The following is an 11,531-nucleotide window of genomic DNA, read 5'->3' as shown; positions in this document are numbered from 1 at the left end:
CAATAAAAACTGATAAAAAAAATTTTTAAAAACCCTGAAAACCATAAATTTCACCCCCGAGCCTCAACTCTCGCGGCCCGTTACCAAATGACTCACAAACCAGTACCGGTCCATGGCCCAGGGGTTGGGGACTGTTGTGTTAGTGGGATCCAGGAGATCCCGAAAGCATCCCTTCCCCAACTTCAAAGCCAAACATAATTCTTATTCTTTGGTGTCATCAAACTCCTCCCTTCATCTATTTCAGCCACCTGTCTTGAAAAGACAATTTCTTATCAAATTTTCTGAAACAAAACTAAATATCAGTTAGCGCATGTGTTCTTGTGAATCAAATGTATTATACAAGTATTTCTGAGCCACAGTGTCATCAAAGATCTATGGTGCAACCATACTTGTGACCCTGATGTCCCCTATGTAATCAGCACGTGATCTTCCTAATCAGGAAGGAAGGTTTGTCCTTGACAGCTGGCTCACTGGGCAGCTGGAAATAGTTGGATATGTCACAAAGCCATGACTATATGTAATCACTGGATTATGCAATGTGAGGTTGGAAAGAGAGAGCCAAGCAGAGGAAACATGGAGAAAATCAATTACAGAATACAGACACCTGTTTACAAGAAGAATATTAGGTATTAGTGAGGTTTTAGCAAGTGCTTAATCTATGATTTCTATATTATTACTCCTTAGTATGTCATTTATAAATATAGGTATTTTTCTCCATCTGTTATTGATGGGTCTATCTAGCACAAACCCCTCACTGGAACAATCAGAGACAATTCTTCTACAATTGCAAAAAGCATTGGACACCAGGCAGAACTCTTTGTGTGATCTCGTGCACAAGGGAGAGAACTGTGAAGAGCGCTGCTCCTGACGCTCGAACCCCAGTCACTCTCAGTTAGTTCCCCCGTAGCATTGCTCTTTATTGAGGTTACATAATTATGCATATTTTCATTAACATATGATGTCTTACATAGGCGTACATGTGAACATAGAGTACTGTCTGTGTGTATGTGTAGGTGGGGGGAGGGGGGGGGGGTTAGGATCGACAGGATTGCATCCTATCACTATGCAATCGATTATATACCTCTAAGAATATATGAGTAGGGATGGGTATTGATAAGGTTTTCACGATTCCGATTCCATTTTCGATTCTGTTTAACGATTCCATTCTTTATCGATTCTCTTATCGATTCTTTTTTTTAAAAAAAGGAGAACACTAAGGTCAATTAGCTTAGAACTTTGTTTTATATCTTCTCTTTGAACAAGAAAAATTTAGGAGTAACATGGCCTTACAAACCCAACAGTGAGATCTTAAGAGATCCACAGCCTATGGGTCTTCAATGGGGTGTCACAGGGTCCCCGGGGAAAAAAATTGTAAATGTAAAATAATAAAATAAATATTCTTCTGTAGCAATAACAAAGTATAACATAAATTATTCTGTAGCAATTACACAAGAATATCCAGTAATGTCCCTGCCTACAACTAAACACATTCACTTACCGAAAATCGGGGGCATCTGCTGTGGCAAATGGGTTCAAGCCTTTTACCACAAACTTAGTCACTGCTCGGTGACATTCGTCTATCCTGGCCTGAAAGGAGACGCTACCGGTAGACTGCAGCGAGAACTGCCAGTGAGCGCCAGCCAGACTCTGTCTGTCTCTCTCATCTTGGTCACCTAAATGCACAGTAATGGCAGGTTTTGTAATAAGGCAGATCGTGCTAACATAACATGCACTGTTAGTTGATTATTTACCTGCCGTATTAACGGGAGAGGACGTGCAAACGTTACCGCTGCTGCTGGGTTGAGATTCACGAGTCCGGAGCGGAATTAAAAACACAACATTCATTTAAGGTTATCGTGTGTTTTGTGAGCAAATGCTTTTGCATATTCGTAGATTACAAGATGGCGCGGCCACGTCCAGACGCCTTCTTGACCGCTCCGACTATCCACTTTTCTTGTTTTTTACTTATTTTTTGCTCTGGTTTACATCCCAAAATCCTCTAGTCTTATAGCATATGACAGCGGATCACTTGTAAACATCGGTGCCAAGGTTGCACATCTAATCTTGGACACTTTTAAACCCGACCCTTCCTGGCCGCCAGAGATTCTACGCAGTGCGGAGAACAACAAAGGACGGGCCGCTCATCTGAGGCGCAGAACAAAGAAGCGCCGGGGGAAACGCGCTGGTATTGGGAACAGACTGAGACAGCAGGCGCATCGCGCACCACTGCTCAGTATCCTACTGGCCAATGTACAATCCATGGAGAACAAGCTCGATGACCTAAGAACAAGGGTCACCTTCCAACGTGACATGAGGGACTGCAACATTCTGTGCTTCACGGAGACATGGCTGACCCCCACCATGCCGGACCAGGCCGTAACTCCGTCGGATTCATTCTTTGTGCTCCGCGTGGACAGAACGGCAGAGTCGAACAAAACCAAAGGTGGAGGAGTGTGTTTCATGGTAAACAGAAAGCGGTGTGATGCCAGGAGCATTTCTACTCTTTCCAGCAGCTACTCGCCACATCTGGAGTTCCTGAGCATTAAGTGCCGCCCTTTCTATCTGCCCCGTGAGTTCACCTCGGTCATCGCCACGGTGGTCTACATCCCACCCCAAGCGGACACAGGTATGTAGGGATGGGTATCGTTTAGGTTTTATCCGATACCGGTGCCAAATCGGTACTTTTGAAACGGTGCCGGTGCTTAAACGGTGCTCGAACCGGTGCTTAAAGAATGGAGAACACAAAATTGGTCCAAAAACCTCTCATGTTCAGCTGTTTTTCTGTAAAAAGATAACAATGTTAGCCTTTTCTGCAGCTATGGGGCATATATGGTATCACTCTTGGCTGGAAGCAGTGCTTAATCAATGGAAAAAACACAAACTTTGTCCAAAAACCTCTCATGTTTAACTGTTTTCCACTTTTTCTTTGGTCATTTTAGCCTTTTTGGCCAGGGTGAAGGGAGTATCTGCCATCAAACAAGAAGACAGCCGCATGTAGCTATGATGATGTTTGCTAGTTCACCTTACATGCATTAATGTAATAACGTGGTTAGCCTACTCAACGTAAATCACACAAGAACAACATTAAGCTACTCACGCAGAGAAGAACGGCTGCTGCTGCCATCAAATACGGCGCATTTCTCGGCTTTTAAAAAAACGCTATGCGTCGCCAGGTGTTTCATCAGATTCTTGGTGTTACCTCCTTTGACAGTATCACAGTATCAGCTTAAAGCACTTGTTGCAGGCTGCTGAGTTTGCATATTTTGCTGTGAAGTACAGCCAGACTTTTAACCGCTTCGCCTTGGGCATTTTTAATCTGTAGCTCTGCGCTAACAGAACGTACGTACCTGGCCCCGCCTACTATTCTCGGAAACGTAAAACGATTGGCTAAAAGTGTATCACAGCTCAGGAAAAAAAAAAGCACCGAAATAAAGCACCGAAATGTGCGCTGCTTTTCGGTCTGGTTACTACCGTTTATGTCAGAACCGGTGCCATCATGGCACCGGACACCGGTACCCATCCCTACAGGTATGGCTTTGTCCGAATTACATGATGTGCTGAGCTCGCTTCAAAACAAGGACCCGGGCGCAGCCCTCATTGTAGCAGGAGACTTTAATAAAGCGAACCTCAGACAAGTCATGCCAAACTTTTACCAGCATGTCTCGTGTCCAATGAGAGGGGATCGAATTTTGGATCACTGCTACACGCCATACAAGCAGGGCTACAAAGCTGTCTCACACCCGGCTTTTGGGAAGTCTGACCACAACGCCATCTTTCTCATTCCCCAGTATAAACAAAACATACGGAGGGAAGACGTAACCACGAGGGAGGTAAAACGGTGGACTGCCCAATCAGAAGCTACGCTACAGGACGCACTCAACGACGTCGACTGGGACATGTTCAGAGCATGCGCAGTCGACATCAACGAGTTTACGGAAGTAGCAGTATGCTTCGTCAATATGCTAGCGGAGGAGATTATCCCCACTGCGAGAGTCACCACATTCCCAAACCAGAAACTGTGGATGGACAGAACAATCTGCACTGCAGTAAATGCCAGGACCGCCTCCTACAACGCGGGTCTCGCCACTGGCGATATGAGCGCCTACAAAGCGGCCTCATACGGCGTGCGGCGCGCGGTGAGAGATGCCAAACGCCAGTACCGGGAACGTGTGGAGTCCCTCTTCCACCAGGGCAACACACGGAGTATTTGGCACGGACTATGCACCTTTACGGACTACAAAGCCAGGGACACTGCGCCGATCAACGCCGACTCTGCATTCACCAACGAGCTGAATCAGTTCTACACCCGTTTCGAGGTTAGCCAGGCGGCTAATGCTATCTACCGCCTGACTACCGAGGACAGTGACGTCATCAGCGAGAGACCGGTGACCAGCATCGCGGAGCATGACGTCCGAGCGGCATTGAGGAGAGTGAACACAAGGAAAGCGGCGGGGCCAGACGGCATCACCGGCCGTCTGCTGCGCTGCTGTGCTGACCAGCTAGCAGGTGTGTTCACTTACATCTTCAACGAGTCCCTGGCGAAGTCTGTGGTCCCCACATGCTTCAAAAGATCCACCATCATCCCTGTGCCCAAGAACAGCAAACCCTCATCCCTGAACGATTACTAGCCAGTTGCACTGACCTCGGTAGTAATGAAGGTGTTTGAGAGGCTGCTGAAGAACATCATCTCCTCCTCCATCCCAGACACTACAGATCTGCTGCAGTTCGCCTACAGATACGACAGATCCACAGAGGATGCCATCGCCCACGTCCTACACACCACTCTCAGCCACGTGGACAACAAACAGGGTAACTATGTGCGAATGCTGTTTGTTGATTACAGTTCAGCGTTTAACACAATAGTGCCCTGCAGACTGTTCACAAAGCTCAGGGATCTGGGACTTAACAGCCGTCTGTGTGCATGGGTGTTGGACTTCCTCACTGGCAGAACTCAGGTGGGTAGATGCGTCTCTAACAGCATCACCATCAACACAGGAGCACCTCAGGGATGTGTCCTCTCACCACTGCTCTACTCCCTCTACACTTCAGACTGTGTGGCCACCCATGGCTTCAACACCATTGTGAAGTTTGCTGACGACACAGTGGTGTTGGGTGCCATCTCCAACAACGATGAGGCGGCCTACATGGATGAAGTGAAGAATCTGGCATCATGGTGCCAGGACAACCACCTCCAGCTGAACGTCGGCAAGACCAAGGAGCTGGTGGTGGACTTCAGAAGGGGTCAGCACAGAGACTACAAGACCATTATCATCAATGGAGCTCCAGTGGAGAGGGTGCAGTCCTTCAAGTATCTTGGTGTCCACATCTCCTCAGACCTGACATGGGCTGCCCACATTCAGATCCAGACCAAAAAGGCTAGGCAGTGCCTGTATCACCTACGACAACTGAGGAAGTTCAGGGTCTCTCCAAAGATCCTCAGGATTTTCTATACAGGCGCTGTGGAGAGCATCCTCACACAGAACATGACATCGTGGTTCGGGAACAGCTGTGTGAAGGATCAAAAAGCTCTCCAGAGAGTGATCCATACAGCAGAACGCTGCTGCAGGATTGCTCTCCCCCCGCTTCAGGACACCTACACCAGGAGATGCCGGATTAGAGCAGCGCAGATACTGAAGGACCCGTCCCATCCTGGCAACAAACTGTTCCAACTTCTGCAATCTGGTAGAAGGTTCCGCATCATCCGGGCAAGGACAGAGAGACTCAAGAGGAGCTTCTATCCCCAAGCCATCCGGGCCCTAAACACACACACCCGCCCTCTCACATCATCTATAATTGACTGAGACAGGACTCTCTTCCAGACACTCTAAACCAAGGAACAATGTACATTCCAAATTCCTTTAATTTTGAATAAGTTTACATTGTCTATTCTGTAAAATAGTCCGATGTCTATTCATATTAATGTACAGAATTCACCTGCTTGCTGCTACTACTGCACATTCACCCAATGTATATACTATATATATATATATATATATATATATATATATATATATATATAATGTTCTTCCTCTACCCCCCCCCCCCCCCCCTCCATTTTTGCACATGTCGAGGAGCGTGTCAGGCTACATTTCATTGTGTGTTATACTTGTATAACTATGCATGTGACAAATAAAGAACCTTGAACCTAGTGTTTCCTCCCTTAAATGAAGTATCTACTTTGCAAGTATTGCAAGTTGCCCTGTTATCATCCGTTCTCGTAAAGTATGACCAAACTTTTTAGCATTTGAGCCGCTTAGTTTCCTACCAGGTAAATGACACTCCGCAACGTGGTGACGTCATTCGGGACGACTGGAATCGATAAGGGAATTGTTTGTGAAAATGGCAAACAATTCCAAGGAATTGAAACAGTAGGAACCGGTTCTCAACAAGAACCGGTTTTCGATACCCATCCCTATATATGAGTATATATTTCTAAGCATAAATGACAATCCAACCATATAACCTAACAGTTATTGTTACACCATTAACAGCTATCACTACTACTACATTACTGCTAAAAATAAATCATAATCATAGTCATAATAATATTTATGAATGACATACTAAAGAGCAATAATGCCATATAAATAATGAATTAAGCACTTACTGATACCTTAATAACACTTGATAGTGTAACAGCATTTGAAAATGTTACCTATTAGTTTAGCAGCGGCCAAAGGGGAGGAGTGCCAGCAAAAGTTCACAGTAGCTTATTAATCAACCTTTAAAAAAATGTCAGAGAAATTATGTCACCTATCATTGGTGCCAAAATACTGACTTAAGCACAGCATGTACTGTAATCAGTATTCAGTTTCATGTAAGTTTCATCATACAGGACATGTACAGCTGATTTAAGATCAAAGATTTTGGAGACTTAAATTATTGAGCTACTTCTCATCATCATTCCTGCAGTGAGGGTGACAGTCAAATTCGTCTTCAAGTGTTTGTAAGTTTGTCTTGTACTAACTTTTCTAGTCATCCAGAGTAAGTAAGATTACAGCTCTTACTTGCTGGCACTTATTCATACTGATTTTATTTTTAAAGCTTTTTAAATTTCCGTCAATTTATATCTTTTTCATCTACATTAGCCTCAGTTTTGTTATTTATGTGGTAGTAGGTGTCAGGATGTCACATTAGTAAATGCCATGAGAACCTTCACAGACAAATGCCATGAATGTTTTTTGCCATGTTTGAGAGGGATACTGTTTTTTTAATTCATACAATCTGACATAATTTTGTGGTTTTACATCAAATCATCTGTCTTGCAATAACTGCTATTAACAAAGCACTTAATTATATTAGGAATTATATTTCAAAATTGGATATCGGAAGTAAGCAGCATGGTACAGAGATATGATATCATACAGAAGACAAAGACAATAATAATAATAATAATAATAATAATAATAATAATAATAATAATAATAATAACAATAATAATATAGTTTCTGTTGCCCATATCAGAATGTACATTTTCATGCAGTTATTTTTTTAGTTTACTTGACAAAAACAACATTTATTTCAACAACTAGAAGTATAAAAATCCTAAGGTAGCAAGATGCCAAAAACAAAACAAAACAAAACAAAAACATGCGGAGCACAACAAACTTTCCTCAAATAAATGTGTTATGTATTCGCTTTTGTCTGAAATTGTATTTTTCTCACAATATTGTCCACAACAACAAATGATCAGGGACAATACAGGCAGGAAAAAAACACACACAAAAGATCTAGATCCAAACATTTGCCTGCACCCCTGTTATTTACTAGCCAACATAACACTATGCTAGATTTATGTCTTTTTTAATATTTTTTGTGAAAAAAAGAAAAAAACTTCTTTACCAAAAGACTTTAGGAACCAGAGAGGTCTTATTTGAGCTGAAGTCAGGGTATATTCACTACTGATGTCAATGTTATGCTTACAGAACAATTCGAAAACTGCCACTAAAAATACTCAAAACTTAAAAATACAAACACATTGTGTTTATATTTTTAAGTTTGGAGTATTTTTAGTTGGGGGGGGGGGGGGGGGTCTATGAGTGCACATATATCTTTGTCTTTCTGTGTGTCACTAGTGGGTGGGTGAGAGTGAGTGAACAAGTAGTGTGTGTGTGTGTGTGTGTGTGTGTGTGTGTGTCCCGGTGGGATATGGTCGCCTCTTTCCAGTGGACGCCTCTGCCCCTCCCTTAGCCTGGACCTTCCCCTTGTCAGGGGAGGTGCTGACGGATGCTGGGTGCCAGGTGGATCCTGGGTGCCAGGGGCCCTGGGACCCTGCTCTCAACTCGTACCTGGGTGGCTTTCCTCTAGTTGCCTGTTGCCTCTGGTACTCTTTGCATGGGCACCCCATCTGCAGCCTCTCTCCTTCTCCTGCAGGGATGAGCGTGTGGATGTTGCCGAGATGTGTGGCTTATGACATAGTATGACATTGTCATGCTACTCCACATATAATGTAATATATGAAATAACACAAAAAGAAAGAAAAAGATAAAAGATTCACATGAACAAGAGGAGCCTATAGAGATTCTTTGTAGCTGTTCTTGCAAAAGCAAAATGTGTTCGGCTTATGGACAGGTTTAGGTGCTGGCTGTTTTTAGTTTTCACTCAAGAAAAAAGCAGATATGATTTGCCCCCAAATCAAATTGATGTATCTGGCTTGTGGGGCTTAGATTATATAGGGCTGTGCAAAAGTCATGAACCATGCTTCACTTCTTTGTTTTGCTAAAAAAAAAAATGGAAACTAGGTTATTTAGTGAAATGTGTGCAAACTTTCAGTATATAATAACAGTAAGTCAATTCACAACTATAACAAGCTTGAAAGTCAATATTTGGCATGACCCCCTTTATTCTTCAACACAGCCTGATCTCTTGTCGGCAGCTTTTCTGTAATTTCTTTAGAAATAGTTCTCCAGGCTTCTTGAAGGACATCCAAAGCTCATTTTGTTCTGTTCTCTTTCCAGATGATCCCACACTGCATCAATACTATTGGGTACGGGCTCCAGGGAGGCCAATCCATGACTAAGCTGTTATGACACAACACCAGTTCATCAGAGTGAGGTGCCTTTGCATGCTTGAATGATTCACAGGCCAGTGTTAGCTGTCTTAAAAAACAAAAACATTCATCTGAAAATAGGTATGAGTACTGGACTGAAAACAGGTAAAAAGAAAAAAAAAGCAGACAATGTGCATAGAATAACTTTGAAATACCTTCAAAAACCTGGAGAACTATTGCTCAAGATCCCCACTAAAAATTAAGAGGGTCAATGGAAGTAAAGACTTGCAAATTAGGAATGAGTTAGCCCTGTCACGCGGGGTTCAGGTCACATGAGTCAGGACTTTGGGACAGTGTGGCAGTGTTTGTTGAGAAAGCTTTTCCTATAAAGGAAATGTTACTCGCATTCAGACTAAAGCTGCCTTCATTTCCCTGAAAGAGAGTAGAAAAATGACCTCCAAGGTCACAGGTAAATGGTAAATGGACCAATTCTTAAATAGCGCTTTTCTACTCTTCTGGAGCACTCAAAGCGATTTATACAACATGCCTCATTCACCCATTCGCACCCATTCATACAAGCACTTTTCTCTATTGTGATAATGGTGATGATATGAACTCAAATTTTGGTACAGATACAGCAAACTGTGCTCACAGACAGATTTCAACAAGTACGCACAGAGATTTCTCCAGATTCTGTGAATCTTTTGATAATATTATGTACTGTAGTCAATTTTATAGACACTGTTTTTTACAGAAAGGCAAACCTCTGCTCATCTTTACTTCTGAGAAACTCTGCCTCTCTAAGACGCTCTTTTCCTAGTCAGTCATGTTACTGACCTGATCCCAAGCAATGTAATAAGTTTGTCCAGCTGTTTCTTTTCAGTCCTACTTGCTTTTCTAGCCTTTTGCTGCCCAACTTTTTGAGACATTGAGTAAGTAGTTTTTATGACATTATAAAGGCAATAAAATATGGATTTCTTTGGAACTTTTTTGGAGTTGTGTCACACATATACACAGAAGTTTTTTTTTTTCCCCAGCAGGCTTGCTGGTTGCACGGAAAAAGCGGAAGAGCCAAAATGTGAGTGATCACTTGACTCTGTTGTTGTTGATATCTGTGTCTACATCATCTGCCAGTTCAGTATCCCTTTCATTTTCCGTACACCTTCACTCTTGTCTTTTACAGCAGTGATGAAGGTTGAGATGGATGGGGTCCTGTCTGTCTACGTGTGCGTGCCTCCTCTAGTCTCTGGGGACATAAATACTTCATCCTGGGACCATAATGTTTTTGTAGATTCCCAGTAAAATCAACCATCTTAATAAGACTGCAATGACAAACAGTTTAGCAGTGATCAGAACTGAACTCTCTTTTGTCCAGAGAAGGCCACACATTTCCAGAATGATCATTCTATTTTGATTTCATGCTCTACAAATAAGAACTTAACACATCTAGTGGACAGTACTGAAAAACAGTATTTCTGTGTATGGCTTTTAACTTAGTGTTGTACAAAAGGCTTTTAACCTTCTGAAATCTAAGCATTCTCACTATATGAATATTTTTATAACTTTAACACAGCACAGAAGAATAGTTTCCTTGGTTTGAAGCGAGGGTGATTGACATATTGTTAAAGACCCCATGGTCTCAGTCAATCCTCTTCAGCTTTTGATATTGAAACCCAATCTCAGGACAAAGAGCAGAACTGTGCTTTTAATTCCTGGTACACCTAACAGCTGCGGGGATGACTGCATGGATTGTAATGTCAGAGGTATAAGTAGCCTTAAATGGGGCAAGCAGTGTAGTGTGACTCCTCCAAATGACTGTGGTATTAATTCATCTGTTCAGTGATACATACTTGATAGATCACATCGCATATTTTATTTAAAACCCTATAAACCCATATATAAAATAGGAATTTCTCATCATTATACTCACACTTTAGGGAAGTTTAGTCTGTGCTTGACATGATATTCCCGGTGTGTTAATTCAGCGCCGTCACAAAGGGGTCAAAGTTATGTGACCTGTATTCAAGGTCACATATCCGTGACGACAGGTTGCATGCAGTGTGTATCAGTGGCTTTGGCTGTCCGAAACGCTCCACTTGAAGAGATAGGGCAGAGAGCTGTTGTCTGAGAATGCAGGCAATATGTGTCAACACCAAATTCAAATCTGCCACAGAAGGAGACAATTGATAAGTGAACAAGCACCTGTGCTCGCAGGGGGAAATAAAAATACTAAGATGACGACATGGGTTTAGTGTTCATGTACTGCTCACCTATACTGTGTATCTTTTAGACACAACTGGAGAGGTGAGTAGTTTTTGATCACGTAGTTTGAAATCTGACGCCAGTTGTATGTTACGCATCTTGTTTCATGTTTTAAGTTTTTCCAACAATTTATAATCTTCTGAATCACCTACCTGTCCAGACTTGTACCACAAAGGGGCCTGAATTAAAATAAGTGTTATCACCTTATGAAATTTTTGTATTATTTCTCTTCAAATCACAGTGTTATATGGGTCTACATATAACTCATTTATCACTGAGA

This window comes from Maylandia zebra, linkage group LG23, assembly GCF_041146795.1.
Source record: "Maylandia zebra isolate NMK-2024a linkage group LG23, Mzebra_GT3a, whole genome shotgun sequence".
Classification (NCBI taxonomy): Eukaryota; Metazoa; Chordata; class Actinopteri; order Cichliformes; family Cichlidae; genus Maylandia; species Maylandia zebra.
The sequence above is the reverse complement of the archived record's forward strand: the minus strand, read 5'-3'. Positions refer to the sequence as shown.